Source organism: Leopardus geoffroyi, chromosome B2 (assembly GCF_018350155.1).
Source record: "Leopardus geoffroyi isolate Oge1 chromosome B2, O.geoffroyi_Oge1_pat1.0, whole genome shotgun sequence".
NCBI classification, from domain to species: Eukaryota; Metazoa; Chordata; class Mammalia; order Carnivora; family Felidae; genus Leopardus; species Leopardus geoffroyi.
In genome coordinates, this window is record NC_059332.1 from 95,303,241 (window position 1) to 95,327,838 (window position 24,598).

Consider the following 24,598-nt stretch of genomic DNA (forward strand, 5'->3'; position numbering starts at 1 on the left):
CTCTGACGGTCTTGAGTTCACTCTGCCCTTCCTCCCTGGGAGATGCCATCAGAGCGGTCCTTGCCAGGAAGTCTGTCTCCCTCTCCTATCTGCCATGCCTTCCTTCCATCTTCTGGAAACAGACTAACTCATCTTGAAAGCTGTAATTCCTACAGCAGTGAGTTACCATATGTTCTGGGCTCTATAGCTCTCTCTTTTCTTTCCTTCACTTTCATATTATGAGAAAAGATAATTTTTTCAAAGTAACCTCTCCCCTACACCATTGAACTACTCCTTTCCCCATAGCATTGACTTCTGTCAGTTGGTGGGATACCCTTGAATAGAAAATTTAGGGAAGCACTGGTCCAAGTGAACCACCCCCCCGGCTATGAGGACGTGAACTGTGGATCTAACTGGTATCTAACTGGGCAGATAGCTATTTTCCTAAAATAGGTGGTCTTTGCCTGACACCATTACTCCACAAACATCCCCAGGATCTGCTCAACCATTTTCTGATCATGTTTCATCTGAATTTACCTGATATCAAATAAGGCACACACACAAAAAAAGCTTATGCAAACTAAAGCCCTTATCATCTCAGAGTCTTAGACAAAGCACTGTGTAGTCAGACTGGTAGAAACAGAAAACTTGTCAAGGTGTGTGATAGATAAGATAAGTTAGCTTATGAGAAGCCAGGACCTAAGATAATGTCAATGTGAATCATGTTTTTTTCTGGCAGAATTGGGGCTACAAACTGCCCTTTGCCTGTCAGAATATATCCCACTTCTTGGGCCAAGGACAGATGTGGCCCTTAAGGATTTCAAAACTGAGTGAAGACTTTGAAAGAATGGTTGAGTAGCTGGTCAATATGTTGCTCATCACATGACTGAGTTGGAGACTATGGTCTCTTCTTGCTTCAAAGTTCCCTTGAGGAACGATGTGTTTTTTTTGTTTGTGTTCTCTGATCTGCACTAAGTCAAAAAATAATGTAAAAAATGGAAAGTGGGTAGGATGATTATGTACAGAGAAATTGTGTTATCTTTTCCTTTTATGAGACAAAACTGGGTAAGTCCTCTTTCTTTTAAACCCTGATTTTGTAAGTCTTATTTCTACGTACAGAGTCTAGTAGATAAAAGGCATTGGTAAATATTACTTGAGTGAAATAATATACGATATTGGCTTTTATAAGTGCCAGGAAGGTCTGTTCTGTGACACTCACTTGGCCTTCTCCCCAGCTCTCTATTTATAAAATGATTCTTGTGCCATTCCAAATCCCAATTGGAGGGGAAAGAATGAATAGGCCCTTAAAAGAAGGCCCAGAGAGATGCAGATTCCTCGCTTCTCTCAAATCTTTAACAATTATCTTTTCCCATTTTATCTGCTTGTAAAATCTCCAGATTGCTCTGGGATTAGATTATTCTGAGGTCAGCCTGTAGCCCTGGCAGAACTGATACCAGCTCCCCTCAAGGTGGGGCCTCTTAGAGATGTGCTGTTCCAGTCCTTTTTTTACAGAAGGCAAGTGGACCCCAGAGAGGTGATTGTATTGGCCTTTCCTTGGTCATCTAGGTTTGGAAGATTTTCATTTTGGATAGTCAGTGACTGTTTAATTAAAGTGGCGATTTACTATATTCACTCATACTCACTTCCCAGGAGGAAGGGGCCAGGGTTTTCAAGTCCACAGCTGAACTGTTCTGTGGCAACCCCATTCACTAGTCAAGCTTTCTTTAGAGGCTATTTGCCAGCATGGTGATCGTCATAGGAGCTTGCTTGTGGGTGCCCTGGCTGGTCTGCATCCCTCTCACCCAAAGGGCAAGCCCTCTTTGGCACTGCAGAAAACAACAGGTTATTAAATGGATGAAAAATGAATAAATGTCATTATGGAACCTACTTCCTTAGGAGCAAAATATCTTCAGGTACATAATTCAGATCAGAAAAACACTATGTATCAGCAATGAAGATAAATACCATAGGCTGTGCATTTTCATCTGTGCTTGACTTTATGGGATTAGCTTTATTGGATGAACTCAAAGGAACTTCTCAAAGCTCAGCTGAATTTTATTTTACAGTCAGCAGGGAGTACATAACATGGAAAATTAGTTTCTGAGAAGAGATGATTCATGAATAAACATAGACACAGAGCTATCAAATGGTTAATACCCATGCTAACTACAATCCAGGGCCCTCATTTATGGTATGATTCATGAATGCCAAATAGAAGGAAAAAGTTCACTTTTAAAACCATTAGCCCAATGATAAGATCTTTGAGAATCTCATCCAAAGCACGATTTCCTGACTATTGAGAGTTTCTTAATGTTTGTGGGAGATAACCTCTTGACTTTCTTTTTCTGCAATAAGCCTTGTCTGGTGAACCTGGAGTTCGGCGGAAAAAGATAACACCTTCCCTCCTGTGGACTTTGACAAATGACAAGTTCTGAGTCTACTGGAACCACTTTATTCTTATCCAGAGAAATCTAACTGTCAGCATGTTCTTTTTAGTTAAATCACTCACTTTCTAATTTTTGCTTCACCTTTGACATAGCATTTTGTTATGTGGCTACAGCTTGAGCAAAGATTACGGTATTGTTAAAAGGTTAAATTCAGTAATGATTTTAACCTCGTGCAGGTTTGTGAAATTCAGAGATAATGACTATACCAGCTACCTTGTGATTCAGGGGCAGGGAGGCAGTTTTCACATATGAAGCTAATATCCCACAGCTACCTTAGCAGCACATTTAACACACAGGTAACCAGGGTGGTGTTATATGACCAAACATGGAGCTTGCAGTTGCACTGACCAACATTCAAATCCCAATGCTGCCCCTTTCTGGCTGTGTTTTCTGTTTGACAAATTATTCAATTTTGTTAAATTCCATTTTCTCATTTGTTGAAATGGAGCCACATTCCTACGTCATAGAGCTGTCGTATCGGTGAGATAATATGTGAAAAAAAAAAAAACCCAAAACTACACATAGCACTTGATATGTAGTAAGTACTCAATACATGCTGATTTTCCAATCTCTCCACCTTGAGACCAAAGGGGCTTGAATTATCAGAAGGTCGTAATTATTATATGGTTTCAACTATCCACTGATCCTGGAATATAAATTTCAAGGGCAGTAGGAGAATAAAGCTCACATATCCATAGCTTCAAAATGGATTAATTATTTATGTTAGCATAATTGTGAAAACCTACAATGCCTTGGAAACAAAAGTTTCATACCACCTTAGAAGGGGACTCTTTGTGGAAGCACATCTTTCCACTGCTGAGAGAGTCTGCCTTTCTTAGCCATTCTTTTTTCTCTCCAAGTAGCTTGGGAAGTTAGCCTCATTATCTCCTCTAGTACAAAAGGCCTATAATCAACAGGAGAAATTTCCCTGCTACATGAATCCACTAATGCTTTCTTTCCTCACAGAAATGAAGTGGCATTCATTTATGACATGAGGATTGAAGAGGAAAAGAAGACACATAGAGAAAGTAATGGTATTAGCATCAGTCATGATAAAGATGGCTAATGTTTATTAAGCTGTATGTCAACTATTTTGCAAACATCTCTTTTAATACCTGCAACATCCCTATGAAAAGAGTAATATTATCAATTTCATTTACAGTTTGAAGAAACTAAGGTACCTAACCTGTCCAAGGTTATCTCTCTAGGAGCGCAGAGGTGGAAATTCAAACATAGGTCATCTGAATGCAGAACCATGTTCTATAAACCATTACACTGTTGGGAGCAGTGAATTAACAAAAGGGAGAGCTACAATGGGAGCTCACTCATCATGTTAGTCTAGTGGGCAATTCCCCAGCCATGATGTCCCCCTGGGGGGACATCATAATACCCCATGAGGTTCCCAGGGGATCCTTACTGTTCTTTAAGGAAAGTGAAGATTGTATCATATCTACATCTACTGTTACACAAATAAAGAGTAGAGTTTGGGAAAGTATTACTTGTCAATGTCAATTTATCCTGGTAAGACTGAAAGGTATTTGGGAATCACCAGTACCTGGCTCATGACTTAACAAATAATAGTTAAATTTCTAACAATTGAAGAAATGGTATGTATGGAATCTCTAGTGGTTTCCTGATTAGATGGGATTCTGCCTTACTCTGAATCTATCATTTCTTTCCATTGCATGTAAAAACAAACTAATTTAAAAATGGGCAGAGAATATATTGTGCCTATAGAATAGAAGAATTAATATTGTTAAAATGTACATACTACTCAAAGCAATCTACAGATTCAATGCAATCCCTATCAAAATACAATGCGCTTTTCACAGAACTAGAAAAAGTAATCCTAAAGTTTGTATGGAACCACAAAGCATAGAATAGCCAAATCAATCTTAAGAAAGAAGAAAAAAGCTAGAGGTATCACACTTCTTGATTTCAAACTATACTAAAAAGGTATTGTAATCAAAACAGTATGGAACTGGCACAAAAACAGATCAATGGAACAGAACCAAGAATCTAGAAATCAACCCATGCTGATACAGTCAATTAATGTTCAACAAAGGAGGCAAGAACATACAATAAGGAGAAAACAATCTCTTCAATAAATGGAGTTGGGAAAACTGGAGAATGAAACTAGACCACTTTCTTTATCATATACAAATATGAACTCAAAATGGATTGAAGACTTAAATGGAAGACCAGAAACCTTAAAAATCCTAGAAGAAAACATAAGGGGGACAAATGGGACCACATCAAACAAAAAAGTTTTTTCATGGCAAAGGAAACTATCAGTGAAACTAAAAGAAAACCTACCAAATGGGAGAAGATATTTGTAAATGGTGTAATTGATAGGGGGTTAATATCCAAAATATATAAAGAATTCGCATAAATCAATATAAAAAATCAAGTTAAAAAATTGGCAAAGGACCTGAATAGACATTTCTCCAAAGAAGACATACAGATGGTCAACAGACACATGAAAAGATGTTCAACATCACTAATCATCACATCAGAGAAATGCAAGTAAAAACCACAATAAAATATCACCTCATACCTGTTAGAATGATTATTATCAAAAGACAAGAAATAATAAGTTTGGCAAGGATGTGGAAAAAAGGGAACCCTCATCACTGTTGGTGGAAATACAAAATGGTATAGCCACTGCGGAAAACAGTATGGAGGTTCTTCAAAAAATTAAAAATAGGATTAGCATGTGATCCAGCAATCTGACCTCTGAGTATTTTTATTCAAAGAAAATAAAACACTAACTTGAAAAGATATCCGCACCCACATATTCATTGCAGCATCATATATAATAGCCATGATATGGAAACAACCTATGTGTCCATCAATAAATGAATGGATAAAGAAAATGTGTGTATGGACACACACGCACGCACACACACACACACACACACACACACACACACTGGAATATTATTCAGTTATAAAAATAAAGGAAAATTTGCCATTTGCAAGAACATGGATGGATCTTGAGGACATTCTAGTAAATGAAATAAGTCAGACAGAAAAAGACAAATACTGAACGATCTCACATGTGGAATCTTAAAAAAAATTGAGCTCATATGTACAGAGAACAGATTAGTAGTTGCTAGTGGTGGGGTTAGGTAGGGGATGGGCAAAATGGAAGGGGGCAAAAAGGTACCAACTTCCAGTTGTGAAATAAATAAGTCATGGGTGGATGTAGAGGGTATAATGCTAATTAAAATAGGTCAGTCAGAGAAAGACAAATACCGCATAATTTCACTCATATGTGGAATTTAAGAAACAAAACAAAGAAAGAAAAAAAAGAGAGACCAACACCACCAACAACAACAAAAACACACCAGACTTAAATACAAAGAACAAACTGGTGGTTGTCAGATTAAGACAGGTAGGGGGACAGGTGAAATAGATAAAGGGGATTAAAAGTATCTTTATCATGATGAATGCTGAGAAAGTATAAAATTGTTGAATCATTATGTTATAAAACTGAAACTAACATAACACTGTATGTTAGTTATACTTCAGTAAATAAATATAAGTCACAGAGATGTAATGTACATCATGGGTAACTATAGTTAATAATACCATATTGTATATTTGAAATTGCTAAAAAAAGTAGATCTTAAAATGGTACTAGGGGTTCTTACCTTTTTGTGCCACGGACCCATTTAACAGTCTGGTGAAGTCCTTGGAACCTTTTCTCAGAATAATATATTAAAAAATTGTTTTATGTCTGTATTTATTTTTAAGAGAGAGTATGAGCAGGGGACAGGCAGAGAGAGGGGGACAGAGGATCCAAAGCAGGTTCTGCACTGACAGCAGCAAGCCTGATGAGGGGCTTGAACTCATAAACCACGAGACATGACCCAAAGCGAAGTCAGACACTCAACCAACTCAGCCCTCTGGGAGTCCCCCAGAATAATATATATTAAATACACAAAAGATATAATGCTACAAAACAAACTAATCAAACTTCAGTTATCCAAGTACTTTAAAAATCAAATCTGTAATTAGTAATAAATGCATTAAATAATAAGACCTAAAGGTAGGAAATTTCAAGTTTGTGATAAGTATAAATGTTAATTTGAGATAGCTAGTATAACTGAATGGAATATGAAAACATCTGAATCCCAATGGTGACAAAAACAAACGTGCTGGTAATGCTATCAAAGTTTACTGCTCATGTCTATATTTGAAAGAAATGTGAAGTTCCAGTCAAAGTTTAGTAACAATTTTGCATTGGATTTTTTTTTCGTTTAAGTTCAAAGACCCTCCTTAATTCAAGGCTCATACCTTGGCCCCAGGTACAACCTTGGATTGATGTCAGATAGGGTTTAGTATAGTGTGGCTCATAGTGAGAACTCTATAAATTACTCGTTATGCAAAGACTTCCTCTTAGGAATTGAGATGATGTAATTCCAGTAGAGTGAGCCACATGAAATTGCAAATTTTGTAGGTAAAAAAAAAAAAATCAAATTTGAGCTATTTCATGTGATTCAATCTAATATAATTTAGGAACCATATAAAGTAACTTGTGAAACTATTTTAATTCTTTAGTCTATGAGGTTTTTTTTCTTTCCTAAGAAAGTGTATATTAGCTTAATGTTTTTTTGAAAGTATAAACTATTCAGAATTATGTGTTTGCCTGTTTCTGTGGGTTCTTTCCAGTATTTGTCGACAAAGACAAATGGGTATTTGGATATTTGGAGATTTATGATTCTTCTTAACATACATCTTTATCTTCTTAATTATAGAACATTTGTTATGCCTGTGATTTACTGATTCCTAATGATTCATTTAGACCTGAAAAATCTCTCCTATGTTGCCAAAAAGTTTAGCCTTATTAATCTAGAGGAAGCCCATGACCTAGGCGCATTTAGTTTTGACATATTATTTGGAAAAATAATTTAAGGTTTTTCAGTCACCCATAAATGAGTATCAAGTGTAGTCACAGAAGTAAGGTACCCTGCGCAGCACTACACTGTTTCTGGATTGAAAGAATGGAGGCAAGGGGAAATTTCAGTTACTTGATAAAAATTTAAGTTCTTAAAACAGTGTTCCCATTGCAGGCTTCCTTCCCTATAGCCCCAATTAGTGGTAAAATCTGAGGGTAGAGATTCTCTTTCTCTTGTGCATTGTAATATCCTGGCACAGAGCAGACATTCAATAAATGTTTGTTGAATGAAAGAATGAAGAGATGACGAAATAAAGAAATACTAGCCCCACTAAGTGCTCTTCTCACCTCTGGCTGATAAAAGAGAAGAATCAGTATGTTATGTTTCTGGTTTGGTTTGCCATTAACATTCAAATGTTAACTTTATTTAAAAAAATTTTTTTTTCAACGTTTATTTATTTTTGGGACAGAGAGAGACAGAGCATGAATGGGGGGGGGGGCAGAGAGAGAGAGGGAGACACAGAATCGGAAACAGGCTCCAGGCTCTGAGCCATCAGCCAAGAGCCCGACGTGGGGCTCGAACTCACGGACCGCGAGATCGCGACCTAGCTGAAGTCGGACGCTTAACCGACTGCGCCACCCAGGCGCCCCTTCAACGTTTATTTATTTTTGGGACAGAGAGAGGCAGAGCATGAACGGGGGAGGGGCAGAGAGAGAGGGAGACACAGAATCGGAAACAGGCTCCAGGCTCTGAGCCATCAGCCCAGAGCCCGACGCGGGGCTCGAACTCACGGACCGCGAGATCGCGACCTGGCTGAAGTCGGACGCTTAACCGACTGCGCCACCCAGGCGCCCCCCCCCCCCCCAGGCGCCCCTTCAAATGTTAACTTTACACTTTCCGAAATATTGTCAGCTCAATAAAATATAATCAAATGGGAGAGAAATAATTAGCTTTGTGAGCATATTAAAAAAAAAAAACATTGCTTTTAAAGATAATCCATTCTTTTTCACACGATGCACAATAAAATCAAGCAAATAAACAAGACTGTGGAGTTTGACATAAGTAAAATACGCCACCTGTGAAGCATTACCAAGTTCTTTAGAGGCATCTGTGTCCATTCAAACTACTGACCATATTATTAAAAGTTTGGTTGTTTATTATGGAAAATATGCTCACAGGAATATTATGGAAAATATACTGATAGGAAAATACTAAAAACACATGGCACATAGTAGGCACTCAAAAATAACATGCTAATTGGATTGATTAATCTGATAAAAATACCATTTTGTTGTTTTAGTTTTTGTGTTTTAAAATTAGTGACAAAATGAGCATCTTTCACATGTTTATTAATCATTTCTTTTGCTCTGAGCTATTTCCTTTGCCCTTCTTATTAATACTGGGTTCTTCATATTTTTGTAATTGATCTATGATAGCTTAATCTTTCATCCTGAAAGTTGAGAATATTTTTCCTAGTTTAACAAGGTCTTTTGGCACTGTGTATGTGTGTGTTTGCCATGTCAAGAATGAGTATTATTCTATTTTTTAAAAGGTCTTTTCATGGGTCACCTGGGTGGCTCAGTCTGTTAAGCATCTGACTCTTGATTTCTGCTCAGGTCATGATCTTGCGGTTTGTGAGGTCGGGCACCGCATCAGATTCCGTGCCTGACAGTGCAGAGCCTACTTGTGATTCTCTCTCTCTCTCTCTCTCTCTCTCTCTGCCCCTCCCCTGCTCATTTTCTCCCTCTAAATAAATAAACATTTAAAAAAATTTTTTAAAACGGTCTTTTCAGCACAATATCATAAAAATATTTACAGTTTTGTTTAATTTTTTTACAATTTAATTTTTTTACACTCACATTTTTGATCTAACTTGGGGATAAGAAATTTGTAGAGATATAGCTTTATTATTTTCCAAATGGCTATCTAGGCATCCCTGATTTTTTCACTGTAAACCTGTTTTTTCCCCCACTCTCTGGAAAACCCAGCTTTATCAAAGTCACCCTGTCATAAACTTGTGATTATTTCTGAGTTCTTTCCATTGAACTTTCTATTGTTGCAAGCCACAATTACAGTTGGTTAATCCACACTTGCTATTTTCTTTCCCAGAATTTTCTTTGCTATTCTTGCATGTTTATTTTTCAGACAAACTTTACAGTCATTTTGCAAATTCCCATGAACTCGTGACTTTGATTAGAGTTGTAGGACCATTTAACCCAGTGCCTGATACATAGTGTGAGCTATAATAGTAGTTTTAGTACAAATTATGATTACCACACCAAATATAATGATAGATATGAAGAGGATTAACATCTTTACAATACTGAGTCTTCTTATCCAAGAGAAAATTTGGATACTTTCCATTTATTTAAACTTAAAAAAAAAAACCTACCTCAGTAGTTGAATGGTTTTTCTAGTCTACTCACTGCTTACTCTAGCTCTTCTCTCTTGCAACAATTATCTTACATCTTCCTTTTTTTCCTTAAATCTCCTTTTCCAGTGTCTATACTTTTATAGAGAAAGTCGATATGACCTGGCTACACACAGCTCCTGCATCTTCCTCCAAATTAGCGAGCCTACCTCCATTTACATTCCTTCTCCCCTTCTCCACCCCAGTTACAAATGATCTTCATGTTCCTAAGTCCAGCAGTCATTTCTATGCCTCATTCGACTTGACTTCTCAGCAGATCATTTAACATAGTTCGCTATTTATTTCTTAAATATTCTCTAACTTCCTCTTCCCTAAGATCACTTTTGGGTTTTTAACTCCTTTTGACTGCTCCTTCTAAGTTTCCTTGACCTTTAAATGTTCAATTTCATCAGGAATTTCCTCTGGGCCTCTTCTTTTCTTTCTCTTCCCTCTCTCCCTTAATGACTGTAGCTACCCCCTTGACTTTAAATATCATCTATATGCCAAGACTTAAAGCTTTATCTCTGGCCCATATCTCTGTTTCTCTGTTCCAGTTGGACATACCTACTTGACTACTTGAAATCCCCACTTGGAATTCTTGCTGGCATCTTATCCTAGATTTAAAATTGAACCAAACTACCCCCTACCCCACTTCTGATCTGTACTTCCTCTAATCCTCCCCACCTGAGAATATGGCTTTTCCATCCACTCCACTGCCCATTCCAAAATCCGGGTATAATCTATGCCATCAACAGCTCACATTCAAATCGTTACCAAACCTGTCCATTCACTGATTCCCATCTTCACCACCCCCACCCAATTCCAAGAATTGCATCACTAACCTGGACTCTATGACAGCTTCCTTTTTTCTGCATATTTGTAGGTATCCTTTCCAACCAGGCTGTTCTCTACCTGTAAGTCAAAGTAATAGTTTAAAAATATAGGCTGAAATTATTAGTGCCTTGCTTAACGCTTTTTAGTGGATCCTCATTATTCTCCAAGTAAAGTTACTATAATTCCAAGGTCCAGTATGTTTTGTTCCCACACTCTTTCTTTAGCATTGTCTTCTGTCAACCTTCCTTATGATTCTTTGCTGAAACCCCACTCCCTGAAATGTGACAATCTTCTATTTTTCTCCTCTTTTTTGTTTGACCAATTCCTATTCATTCTTAGGCTTAACGTTAAATGTTATATCATCAGGGAGGCCTTTTTTGACCCTTTAGTATAGACTAGATTCTAATACTGTATGCACTTACAGCACCTTATACTTTTCCTCTACGTTATAGTAGTTATCATATAGTTATTTTTTTATGATCTATGTCTATTATTATATTGTATTCTACATGATGTCAGGGACTATCAATTTTTAAAAACTTTTTATTTTAAGTTAATAGTAGAGTCCCATGCAGTTATAAGACACAGTACAGAGAGTTCTTGATTTCCTCTAATGGCAACAACTTGAATAACCAGAGTACAAGATCTCAACTAGGAAATTAACATCAATAGAATCTTCCAACCTGATTCAGAGATTACCAGTTTTACATGTGCTAATGTGTGCTAATGTGTGTGTGTGTGTTGTTCCTTCACGTTTGATCACATGGAGATTCATGTGACCACCATAGCAGTCAAGATGCAGAACAGTTCAGTTAATAGGATACCTCTTTATAGCCACACTCCCATCCCTCCCTATGACTTCTTATATTGCAACATGTCTAGGACTTAAGATAGAACTTGGTATCTAGTGGATATTAAAAGTATATCTGTTAAATGAATAAAATTCATAAATTACATAATTTATTAAAGCTGAAAACCATTAAAAGAACAATTAACCACAACCCAAAAGGATTTGGGAATTCATGGAAGGAAAATTTATCAAAATAGTATCCCATTACAATATTTTTAAAAAGAAGAGTTGATAGCCAAAAAATTAAAATTTTGTGTCAATCTCAAGATAAAGATTTTTTCAAAATACAGAACTATTCTTTTTCTTTTTCTTTTTTTTTATATAGAGAGAGTGCAGGTAGGGGAGAGAGACAGAGGGAGAAAGAGAATCTTAAGCAGGCTCCACACTCATCATGGAGCCCAATGAAGGGCTTGATCCTACAACCCTGGGATCATGACCTGAGCCGAAAAAGAGATGCTCAATGGAGCAAGCTGCCCAGATGCCCCTAGAACTATTCTTAATATGGTAAATGAAACTGCTCTAAAAGGAAAGCAAGTATTAATACATGGTAAAACATGTTAGCCCCTTTGAAGAGGAATGTTTGCTGTCACTGTTATTATTCTTTGTAATTTTAGAATCTTGTCAATGTAATAAGATATGAAAAATAATTTGAGCTTATCACTCCTCGCAGGGAGAGAGAGGTTTGCTGGAGAATGAAATGAATGGTGAATTGTGGAGTGTCTCAGTTACAAGGTATTGGAAAGGACTAAATAATTTGGCTTGTGTCAAGTGACTTTGGGGCGGGTTTAAGGAAGCAGGGCTTAACAGTGGACAGGATGTGGTCATGAAATGGGGATAACTCTATGAGTGGCTACCTTAATAAATCTTTTCTAGAGGTATAGGAGACTGGGCCAAGGCTAGAGCTGTAACTGGTAAAAATCAACAATCACACATATTAGTCAAAATAGGAATATATTTGGTATTTTGTGGCTTGGACATTGTTCATGTTTTGTCTGTGCTCAGACATAATTACAGAGTGGTCTTGTTTTTGTCTGGATTCATGATAGTCACAGTATGGACTTGTCTGATGCTAATGGTCTATGAAATTGTGGATATTTAATGGAAGAACACCAAGGCCTGACTTGTAGTACCAGACCAGCTCCAGGATGTCAGGGATTATTTTTTTTTCTCAAGGCAATTATCATTATTTGCAAACCATATTAATGTCTATACATAACCACTGTAATAAGAAATTAACTTTATCAAAACAGTATATTATTTGGTAATATTTGTATGAAAGACAAAGGCAAGCTATCCATATCATCTATATCAGCAATAGGTCATTAAAAATTTTTTTTAGTGTTTATTTATTTTTGAGAGAGAGAGAAAGAGAGACAGAGTCCAAGCTGGGGGTGGGGGTTAGAGAGAGAGGGAGACACAGAATTCAAAGCAGGCTCCAAGCTTCGAGCTGTCAGCACAGAGGCCAGCGTGGGGCTTGAACTCACGAACCATGAGATCGTGACCTGAGCTGAAGTAGGACATATAACCGACTGAGCCACTCAGGTGCCCCAGATCATTTTAAAATAATAAAAAATAGACTTCTTTCATAATAGAAAACAGATATATGAACTAAGATTAGACTTAGTAAGATATGTTAAGGAATTTAGTTAGAGAAAACAAAAAAATTTGTACTCATACATAGAGGATGACTCATTTTGATATGTTCTTAATAAATATGGTACCCTTCTTTTTGTATATTTTGTAGCACTCACCTACTTCAGGTATCTACTTTCCCGTGTATCAGAATGACTTATTATGAAGGGAAAGCTGTAATACCAAGAGTTCTTTGCTAAGTGCATTTGAGTGACTTGTCTATCAAATGAAAGGAACAGGAAAAAGCTGGTGAGACACTATAAATCTTTGTATTTTCTAAGAAATCAATTCTAAGGTTAACTTAAGAAGAAGAAAAACAAAAGAATGTAACTTCTAAACATCTATAGCTTATCAATAAGGACTGGCATGCGTTATAAATGAAGCAATACATGATGTTATCAAATCATGATATATTAGTGATAGGGGAAAGATTTTTTATTAACCAAGATATGAATAAAAGGGGGTAAAGTGAGAAATGACCCCAAAATCCAAAATTGTTTTATCATGTGATAACATAAGATCCTTCCCTTGTTCTATGAGAGGCAACAGTTGTGGAGGAAGGAGCATGTTTATGGAAATTAGATTTCTAGCTACATATTCCTTCTCTTCAATTTACTAGGCTGTGGAACCTTGAGCACATTATTTAAATTCTCTGAGTTTCAGGGGCACCTGAGTGGCTCAGTCAGTTAAGCGTCAGACCCTTGATTTTGACTCAAGTCATGATCTCACGGTTCTTGAGTTCAAGCCCTGAGTTGAGCTCCTAGATGAGAGTAAGGTGCTGGTTTGGGATTCTCTCTCTCCCTCTGCCCCTCCCCTGCTGGCAAGCCCAGGCTTTCTCACTTTCTCTCTGCCCCTCCCCTGTGTCCAAGCTCACATTCTCTCTCAAAATAAATAAATAAACTTAAATTCTCTGAGTTTCAGTTTCTTCATCTGGAAATGTGGTATATGTGCAACACATGGCACTTTACAATGATCACATGAGACAATATGTTAAAAATAAAAACTACCTTACTACTGACGCAGAGCAGTTCTCAGAAAAGAAAATGCTGATATCCTACATATACATTCCTCCTCTCCATTTTCTCCTGAGATTGACTTAGAAGAGAAATTTAGATTACAGTTCTGAAAAATATCTGACATTAAACATTATGAACCCTAATGCCTAACTCTAAACACAGTGTAAGTTTAGGAACTGTGCCTTATGGTGGTAAATTTAAAAGACTTTAAAAGAGGGGGACAAAACGTAAGAGACTCTTAAATATGGAGAACAAACAGAGGGTTACTGGAGGGGTTGTGGGAGGGTGGATGGGCTAAATGGGTAAAGGGCATTAAGGAATCTACTCCTGAAAGCATTGTTGCACTATATGCTAACTAACTTGGATGTAAATTAAAAAAAAATAAAATAAAATATAGTTGAAAAAAAAGACTTTTTAAAAAGACATTCAGGGGTGCCTGGGTGGCTCAGTCGGTTGAGCATCTGACTTCAGCTCAGGTCATGATCTCACAGCTTGTGAGTTCAATCACCACATCGGTCTCTGTGCTAACATCTTGGAACCTGGAGCCTGCTTCAGATTCTGTGTCTTCCTCTCTCTCTCTGCCCCTACTCTGCTTGTGCTCTGTCTCTTTCTCTCTCTTTCTCAAATAAACATTAAAAAAGAAAAAGACATTGAGACAACCACTTTAAAGGGGTTCTGGTCACCAATTCCAATATGAGGGGAGTGAGTCCTACACAACACCAAGCAATTCTCTGGCACCAGATGGGTGTCTTACAAATCAACTCAATTTTGACACTCTTTACCTGAATAGAGCATCAGATTCCACAGGTTAAGGGCTCAGTCCCACAAGACCATCCCACCCCTTCAGATGCTAATCACAAGCCCAGATGGTCACCTGTACATCTCACAGATTGGCTAGACATGAGAGGTTCCTGCAGCCCCCTCCTTGGGTTCAGTTAAGAGCTTTATACACAGAACTCAGGAAAACATTTTACTTACTAGATCACAGGTCTTTTTAATAGAGGGATATAATTCTGGAACAGCCAGATGGAAGTGATGCACAGGGGAAAATGTGGGGAAGGGGCTCAGAGCTCCCATGCCCTCTTCAGACATGTCACTCTCTTCTCATCTTCTTGTATTTATTAGCTTGGAAACTCTCTGAACCCCCTCCTCTTTGGGGTTTTTATAAAGGCTTCATTACACAGCAAAGATTGATTAAATTATTAGCCACTGGTGAATTGAATCAAGCTCCAGCCCCTCTCCCTTCCAGGGCAGACGAGGGAGGTAGGACTGAAAGTTCCCACCCTCTAATCATGGTTGGTTCTCTGGCAACCGGCCCCCATCCTTAGGTGCTTCTAAAAGCCACCTCATTAACACAAACCCAGTGATGGTAGAAAGGGGATTGTGAGGAACAAGATACCCATTTCACCTTTATGGCTCTGAAGCGTTTTCAGGAACTGAGGACAAAAGACCAAATGTGATAATAAAAGATTGCTCTTATTGCTCTGAAACTTGCAAAAGGGAGCTGAGACAGGATCTGTGGATGAATATCAAATATAGGCGAGAAATATATTTTGGTAACTTGAATAACCAAATACATAATTCTTATAAATCACCATATCGCATACCTCTTCTGAGCTTCTTTAACGTGAGGCCATTCTAAGACTTTCTGTTGCTCCTGGTGAAAAGATAATGTTCCACCTCTGGCCCACTAGCAGTACAATTAAAATACCAGATGACAATCACAGCTGTTGGAAAACGAAGCCCCTGGTGTTTCTTAATTGAAATACCAGCGCAGAAATGTGACTCTTACTACTTTCTACCAGGCTTTCATTGGAGACCTGATCAAATACCACCAGAGAATTGTCTCCCTTGATTATCTTGTGAAACTCCTGGGATCTGCCATCACACCCTGGATTTTCCTCAGGGAGGAAAGGGTTTCCTCAGAGTCAGAAAGGATTTCAAAGCATTCTTCCTCAAGGGGTGGCTTCTAAAGCACCGCCCTCCCCCCCACCCCCTTCCCCCTCAACAGGTTAGGATTTGCCTGTGGCTATGAGACACACTATTAAAGGCCAACTTTCAGTTGTCACTCAAGCCTTCTGACTCTACCCACTCCCCTTCTCTATCTGGTGACTTGCTGCCTCTAATAAGACAGAGACTGCTGTTTCCCTGGGGGGGGGGAGGGGGAGGTGGGGTGAGGGGGTGGTAACCTTGTCTGGTGCTGACTTAGTGGAGACTTTGCTCATCTCTGCCCTTCTCTAAAGCTGAACACACACCAGAGACATTTACAAACCCGACTGGGAATGAACTTGGAACCACCAAGTTCAAGTCTCTTGTGAGCCAAATCATTATTTAATCAAGTTGGTGGATGTGGAAGAAAAGAGCAAAACCACTTAAATGTGGACGATAATAGTCCCTGACTTCACCTCTACTTGTGAGAAATAATCATTCTTCTCAGTGACACATACAGTAAGTCAGAAGATTGCCATTTACTGCTCTTGCTTTTAGTGTATTCCTCATCATTATATATGGCATTCCATCATCAGCAAAACCTTAGATTTCATTGACATATAGGTTATAAATTCATCTTGGAAAAAATAAGACTACTTTTCTGGCATGGATATATAATATGTGAGTATATACAACTTAGTTCAGTCTTAATTTAATTATAATATGCAGTATCTCATAACTTATTTGTGTTTTCATCTTATCCACACTTTTTTAAAGGTCCATCTTAAAAATGCATCTCTGATGCATAACTTTCTTCCTATTCAATATTTTTTTAGTTGAGATTTTTAAAAATGAAGGCACTATTTTTGTTCATTTCTCCTTAAATATTGCTGAATTTTCTGTGAAAATATTAATTACTTATTTTTTTTTCAACGTTTATTTATTTTTGGGACAGAGAGAGACAGAGCATGAACGGGGGAGGGGCAGAGAGAGAGGGAGACACAGAATCGGAAACAGGCTCCAGGCTCTGAGCCATCAGCCCAGAGCCTGATGTGGGGCTCGAACTCACGGACCACGAGATCGTGACCTGGCTGAAGTCGGACGCTTAACCAACTGCGCCACCCAGGCGCCCCGAAAATATTAATTACTTATTGAAAGAGAAATAAATATACAGGAGGAAAAGGATTTTTATTGTAAATATTTGAATATTATAAAATCATTACTAATTGGCCTACATGAATATTAAGGTTCTTCAGCCCTAAAAAAAAGTCTAGACTGTAAATATATGATAGCTATCACTGCAGTTTCTTTGCCAGAAGCACTTTATAGATATTAATCTCCATTTATCTTCACATCACTCCCAATAAGGTAGATAATGTATTTTAGCTATTTTTAAAATATATGATGCACTTGAGACTTTTAAAAAGTGAAATACATTTTTCAAAGTTACACAGCTATTAGTGACAGAGCTAGGATCCAAAATTATATAATAATTCATTTTTAACATAGTGAGATAGATTTTTTTCCCTTCTAGGATGTGATAGACAGTAATTTTACCAAGTTTACAATTAACAGATTAATCAACTAAACAAATGTAGCAGCTATAAATTTCAACATACTCAGGTGTGCAAGAGCAGCATGTTCCCTATGGATTAAAGCAGCTTAATTTTTGATTGTTAGTCCTGTTATTTTCAATATTTCTAGCATCCTCACCTACCCTAACAATGCATCTCATACTGTCCAGGGACCTAACATGATACCATGAGAAGAGGGGCTTTTTGTAAGACCGTCCCTAGTCAGAGGTGCCTGGGTGGTTCAGTCAGTTGAGTGTCTGACTCTTGATTTCAGCTCAGGTCATGATCACAGAGTTGTGGGATTGAGCCCCACATTGGGCTCCAAGCTGAGCGTGTAGCCTGCTTGAGATTCTCCCCCTCTCCCTTTGCCCTTTCCCCCACTCGCATGCTCTTGCTCTCTCAAATAAGAAACAAAGTAAAATAATAAAAAATAACTAAAAAAAAAAAAAAGACTGTCCCTATTCAGTCAGCCTAGGGGACTGGGAATAGTCCTTGTATCCATTCCTCTTTGAGGGTTTGCTACCTCCTTAGAATTATTGCCTTCTAGGCAGGATCTGAGTCCACTCTAGTCACAGACTGTCAGAAATCTCTCTCTATTCTCCACATTCTCGGCCCCATCTTTTTTTTTTTTTGAAAGTAAGGGCAGTGAAAAAAAAGACTTGACAATCATCTGCTCTCCCCACTTATTCAGTTGCTCTGTCTATACCTAGAAATCCCATTCTTTATTTACCACACCAGAGTTTCTCCATTCACTGTTCTACTCCTGCTGCATACCTGGCCTCAACCTTTCCCTGAGACAATGAAGTTTGGAGCCAGCTGCCATATTGAATGGGAGTAAGTGAGGGGTGGGGGAAATTCAGGAGAAAATGTAAGTTAATATTTCAAAATATAATCAAAATCCATAAATATTTGGGGAGTATGGGAATTGTCTTTAGTCTGAAGAGGCATGGGGATAGGATAGAGGATGCTAAATAAATAAAAGAAATTATCCCAATCCCTAGGAACCCCCAATCTATTAATAATTAAAAGAAAAGAAAAAAACCGACCAAAACTATTACCTGTAAACCATCAGAGGACAACAATACCTAACTGTGCGATAGGAATTCAGACAGGAGAGAACTGAGGAGGAGCTGAAATACAGAAATATCAAAGTATTTTAATAATACCTACTGTCAAATTAATTAGATATTACCAATGGAATTCAAAAATATTTACTAAACATCTATTATGTACCAAGCACACTACTAGGCACCAGGAATACAAAAAGCGAACATAATTTTATCTTCCAAGTCAGGGGTAGGGGGCTGAAGATGGGGAGGAAAGGAGGCAGACATTGGAAAATGTTTTTTAGTGGATGTGATTTTGAGCTGGGTATTAAAGAAAAAGTAGAATTTTGCAATGGAATTATGATTAGAGAAAACCCTGTGTGCAAAGGCAATGATAGAATTAATCCTGCTTCAAGCTCTTCCTTTCCCCTAGGCATGGGACTGAGTTTTGTTAGGAATAGCAAACAGCATGAGTAAAGAGAGGGCAGTTTTTCATCAGATATATCTGGGTTAAAGGCCTCCTCACACAACACGAGGGAGGGTTAGTTTAGATTTCCTTATATAGATTGAGGATAAGAGCTGAAGCAAACTGTAGCTTAAAAAATAGTCTTCACTATGACTAGTAAAGTAAGCCAATGGCCTAAGGTCAAATTGTACAGTACATCTTGGTTCAGGTCCACGGGTTCCAAGATAGGACCATTGATAGAATGAGGTATCAGTAAGTCTGCAAAGGTCATATGTTCTAAAAATGAGACCACTGACTATTTCAGTAACTTGCCTGGTTTACAACTTCGGAACAATCCACGCCAAGACCATCTTAAGACTAATTCCAGCCCCCAGGTCCTATAAGTACTGTACCCTAAGCTCCTCTTTTAACCCAATCCACAGTTCCTCTGCTTTGTATTGTCTCTTGTTCCAGTAGGCTAAATCAACCTAATTTTTTTTTCTTTTACTACAGGCATGTTCCTGGTAGTCTCCAGACAGAGTTTTCACAAACAGATAATCAGGAACCCTTGCTGCTATAGAGACACACTCTTACTGATAACCACAATTTGGTCTTGAGTCTCCACTGGTTCAAAGCCAATCTACCTGTCTCACCACCAATGTGAGCTCCAAATATTTTGTTGCGCCCTTTGGTATTGGTCTTATTTTGTCTTATGGATAAGATCTCCCAAGACATTTTGGTTATTTGATTATATATGTAGTCATTCTCTTAAAGCTATCCCAAAGTATTGATTTGCCATTCCTCTACTGTTTGTGTATTGACACTCTTGTGGTACATCTGAGAGATTCATACGGCAGGAGACAGGGATAGGTCCAATGAATTTGCATTGCAATTTGATGGTTGGTGATCAAATATCACAGTTTTATGAAAGTTTTGTTTGTTTGTTTGTTTGTTTGTTTACTTCTAGGAGCAACATGGCTTCTTGTCCTTCAGGGGGATGAAAATTTGTTGAATCATTTGGCATGGTAGTTCCTGTATAGTAAAATTTAATACTCTGAAGATCACATATTTGTGTCTGCAACATGGACAAACACTAAGACAAGAATCATAATAAAAATTTAAAGTATGTTTCATATGTCTCATAATCAACTTGGATTTCTTTCTCTCTCTGGGGGAAGCCAGCTGCCATGTCTTGATGATACTCAAGCAGCCCTGTGGAGGCCCGTACGGTGAGGAACAGAGGCCTTCTGGCAAGAACCAGCAATAACTTGCCAGCCATATCAGTGGCCATGTTGGAAGTGGATCCTCCAGCTCCAGTCAAGCCTTTAGATAACTGCATCCTCCAGAGAAACACCAACACCGATAGCCTAGCTAAGCCACTCCCAAATTCCGGACCCACAGAACTCTGTGTAAGAGAGGGAGGCAAACCATAATTGACTATTAAATATGGAGAACAAACTGAGGGTTGCTGGAGAGGAGGGGGGTGGGCTAAATGGGTGATGGGCATTAATGAGGGCACTTGTTGGGATGAACACTGGGTGATATATGTAAATGATGAATCAATAAATTCTATTCCTGAAACCATTATTACACCGTATGTTAACTAACTTGGATTTAAATGTAAAAAAGGAACTCTGTGTAAGAAAACAAGTATTTGTTTGTTTTAAACCATTAAGTTTGGGAAAAAATAAGTAAACCATTGAGTTTCGGACAATTTGTTAGACAGCAATAGATAACTAATGTAACAGGTAACTATACTTATTAGATCACTGATACGATAGCTAATGTCAAGTGGACTTTCATTTAATTTGGATATGGATGGTTTATCTCTGCCAATGTCTCTAGGATTACTCCAACATCTGCTAATTGTCAAGAGCAATGGTTTTGGAAGTACTATAACCACTGGAGAGGAGTATCTACTAACAATTTAGAAACCTGAACCAGTAGAAATCTGAAATACTGCCTTTTACTGAAATCTTTTACTATTTCTTCCAGAAGACTAAATTTCTGATTATCTCTGGGGCCTTTAAGTAATTAAAAAAAAGAAACAAAGAACTCTGTGGATGATAAGTTGGTAGTTGGCTTCTAATATGGCCCCTAATGATCTCTGCCTCCTGATATTTGTGCCATTATGTAATCCCCTCCATTCAAGTGCAGATTGTATCCAGTAACTTGTTTCTAAGTGGTAAAATATAACAAAAGAGACAGGCTATCATTTCTAAGATTAGAATACAAAAAGCACATGGCTTCTATGTTGCTTGCCCTTTTCACCATCTTACTGGGATATTCTGAGGAAAATAGCTACCATCTTGTAAGCTGCCCAACAGAGAGGCCCACTTATATGAGAAAATGGTATCTCCAAACAAGAGCCACCAAATACCTAAGTACTCAGTCCAGTAGTCCATAAGGAGTTGAATCCTGCCAATGAGTGAACTCAAAGGGGATCCTCCCCCAGTTGAGCTTCAACCAACATCTGGACTGACGCCTGTAAGAGACCTTGAGCCACAGATATCCAGCTAAGCCATGCCCAGATTCCTGAACCATAGAAACTATAAGATAAATGTTTGTTGCTCTAAGCCATAAAGTTTTGGGATAACTTATTACACAGCCATAGATAACTGTGTTGAACAGTTAGATAAAATAAGACTAAATTGTCCTGGTTTATTTTTATATTAATAATTTTTATTATATTAATACAATATTATATAGCAATATGAGAATGGAGGTTTTCTCTTCTATTGAGGTTTTATACATAATCAATTTTATAGGGATTTAGTCACTAATTATCCTGCGAATAAGGATGTATTATGGATAACGAGAACATTGAAAAATCATTAATTTAACGCATAATGTCTGTTATAAATGTTACCATTTGACAAGGACATTTAAACCTACAGGAAAGAAGTCTTTTTTTCTCTCATTATTCTGTTGACAGTTATCATACTAATCTTTGTGCATAAGCATGAGTATACCTCTTTGTAACCTGAATCATGTTTAAAGTAACATTTTGCCAAACTTCTTCTCATTTGACTTGTCAAGTTTTTGTTTCTTTTATCATACATTTGATTAATAAGAGAACTACCATATCATTTTGAAATACTTTAAGGAAAAAAAATTTTTAATGCTTATTCATTTTTGAGAGACACACAGAGAGAGAGAGAGACAGAGTACAAATGGGGGAGGGACAGGGAGAGTGGGGAGGGACGCAGAATTGGAAGCAGGCTCCAGGCTCTGAGCTGTCAGCACAGAGCCCGAAGCGGGGCTGGAACTCACAAACTGCGAGATCATAACCTGAGCCCAAGTCATTTGCTTAGCCGACTAAGCCTCCCAGGTGCCCCAACTTTGAAATACTTAAAATTTAATTTTTGTTATCATCTTTCATTTTATAAAACAAAGAAGCAAACATTAGTATACAGATATCATTAACTGCTTTCCTTTGGAGCTCAAATTTGGTAAAGACAGAGTCAAGAAGAGCTGTTTTCAAAAACCAAAATGTGTTACCAAAGAGTTATCTCTCAAAAAGACACAGGGTTCATTTTACCTTCCAAGAGATTCTTTCAAATATTTAAGAAACAAATTTATGTTATATAAACTCATGGGGAATGTAGAAAAACAGAGAGTATGCTTCTTATATAAATTTATGAAGTTAGAATAACTCACAGCAAACTGAACAGAATGAATGAGCATGTTGATGGCCGCAGAAATAAGGGATTCAGAGAGCAGGGCAAGAGATTCTGTGAGAGCAACAGAATGAAGAAGGACCTCCAGGAAATTCTTACTTGAGAATCCAAATTCTAATCAAGTGTCTGCTGCAGAAGCTTTTGTGCTTGCTGAGTATGATAACGGGCAGTTGAACCAGTTCTCATGCTTTTGAACTGTTTCCACTTGGGATCTACCTTTCTTCCCACTTGTGTTCTTCCAAATGAAATGGAGGGGCGCCTGCATGGCTCAGTTGCTTAAGCGTCCAGCTCTTTCAGCTCAGGTCATGATCTTGAGGTTTGTGATTTTGAGCCCCACATCGGGCTCTGTGCTGATCGTGCAGACCCTGCTTGGGATTCTCTCTCTCTCCCAATCTCTCTGCCTCTGCCCCACTTACGCACATGTGTTCTCTCTCTCAAAATAAATAAACTTAAAAAATAAAATGAAATGCTAAATTCTGGCATCACTTACAGAATCTGAGGTTTTAGCTCTTTATTACTGAACAAAATAAAGGGAGAGATTTCCCTCACAGCCATCTTTTCTTATTTTATAGCTATTCCCTTGGCTTGGACCTCTAAGGGGCAGTTGGTGGTTTCTATGGAGGCTCTATGGAAACCAGCTAAATAACAAGGTAGCTACGTAAAGTTTTTTTCTATATGACGCAATTATTTTCATTTAGAACACAATCAGCTGCTGTCACACCTTTGCCTCTGCTTTTAAAAAATTCCTAGAGTCTTTGTGTGTGCCATGACTAACCTGAAGGAGAAAACACACACAAAACTGAACACTGGCGAAAGAGAGGGAGAATTTAGAGGGCCCATGAAGAATCATTTCAGAGGATTGCTGAGTCCTGGGAAAGTGGATTCTAAGGGATCAACATGGCAGATAAATAAAAGGTTATTTCTGGCTCTTTGGTTTTTAACATATAATCGTCAATATCCAGCTGACTTGGGAAAAATCACAAGAAATGATGCATATCAGGTACCAAATTCTAGTACACATCCAAAACTCAGCTGTGGTCTTTCCTTTCTTCTCTTTCTTCCTGTCCCTAAAACCCCAAGGCAAGGAATCAAGGTTTCTAGACACTGCCGGATGAGTCAAGGTACTGCGGCCCAGACAAGCTAAGCACTGGCCCTGTCACCACACAGACACAAAGGCATTCAAGAAACCACAGCCTTCTGGTTTTGTGGCTCCTGTCTTCTTAATCAAGTCGACGCACAGTGTGTATGCAGAGTTCACCCACAACACACACAAACACCGTGCAACACCTTGGGGCGGCTGGCTGGCAGAAATGTCCATCGAGCTGTGATTCACTGGGCAAGAGGAAGGCCTCCGGGGGCAGCCAATCAGAGTCTGGCCCAGGGGAAAAATCACTTGGCTTTTCCAGGAAGCCATCTAATTATGTTACTGTAATCCTCAGACTTGCATTTTTCAGCCTCCTCAACACGAACTCACAGACTTCACTGATTATGTAATTACGGAAAACTTCACAACAAACATGAAGATTCCTTCTGGAGGCCACATTGAGGATCGGGATGTGCATTTGAGCGTGGGAGGGAAGCACACGGCTCACAAAGGGAAGAGCAAAGAGATTTATTGAACTTAAAAGGCCGCAGTTTAAAAGAGGCCTCTACCAGACCTCCCTTTTCGTGTGCACATTTTTTGCACCTGCAACTGTTTGTGGGCTGGAAAGCAATAGCCCTCCCCCTTCTCCCAAGAGACCATGCTTTAATGCCTTGGCCCCAAATGTGTCATTTTCCTGCCGGGGGGGAAAAATCAAAAGAAACTAAGTTTTTAGAACTTTGCTGTAAAGAAAATAATAGTTCTGAAAAG

At 38.2% G+C, this 24,598-nt stretch overlaps 1 long non-coding RNA gene across 1 annotated transcript in view; it reads right to left on the bottom strand.

Moving 5' to 3' along the window:
- Positions 1 to 24,598, bottom strand: part of LOC123608791 — a 281,964-nt gene that overhangs the window by 114,497 nt on the left and 142,869 nt on the right. The window contains exon 2 of the long non-coding RNA XR_006717442.1: positions 10,583 to 10,652. This is a non-coding gene — a long non-coding RNA (uncharacterized LOC123608791). The remainder of the gene's footprint in view (positions 1 to 10,582; positions 10,653 to 24,598) is intronic.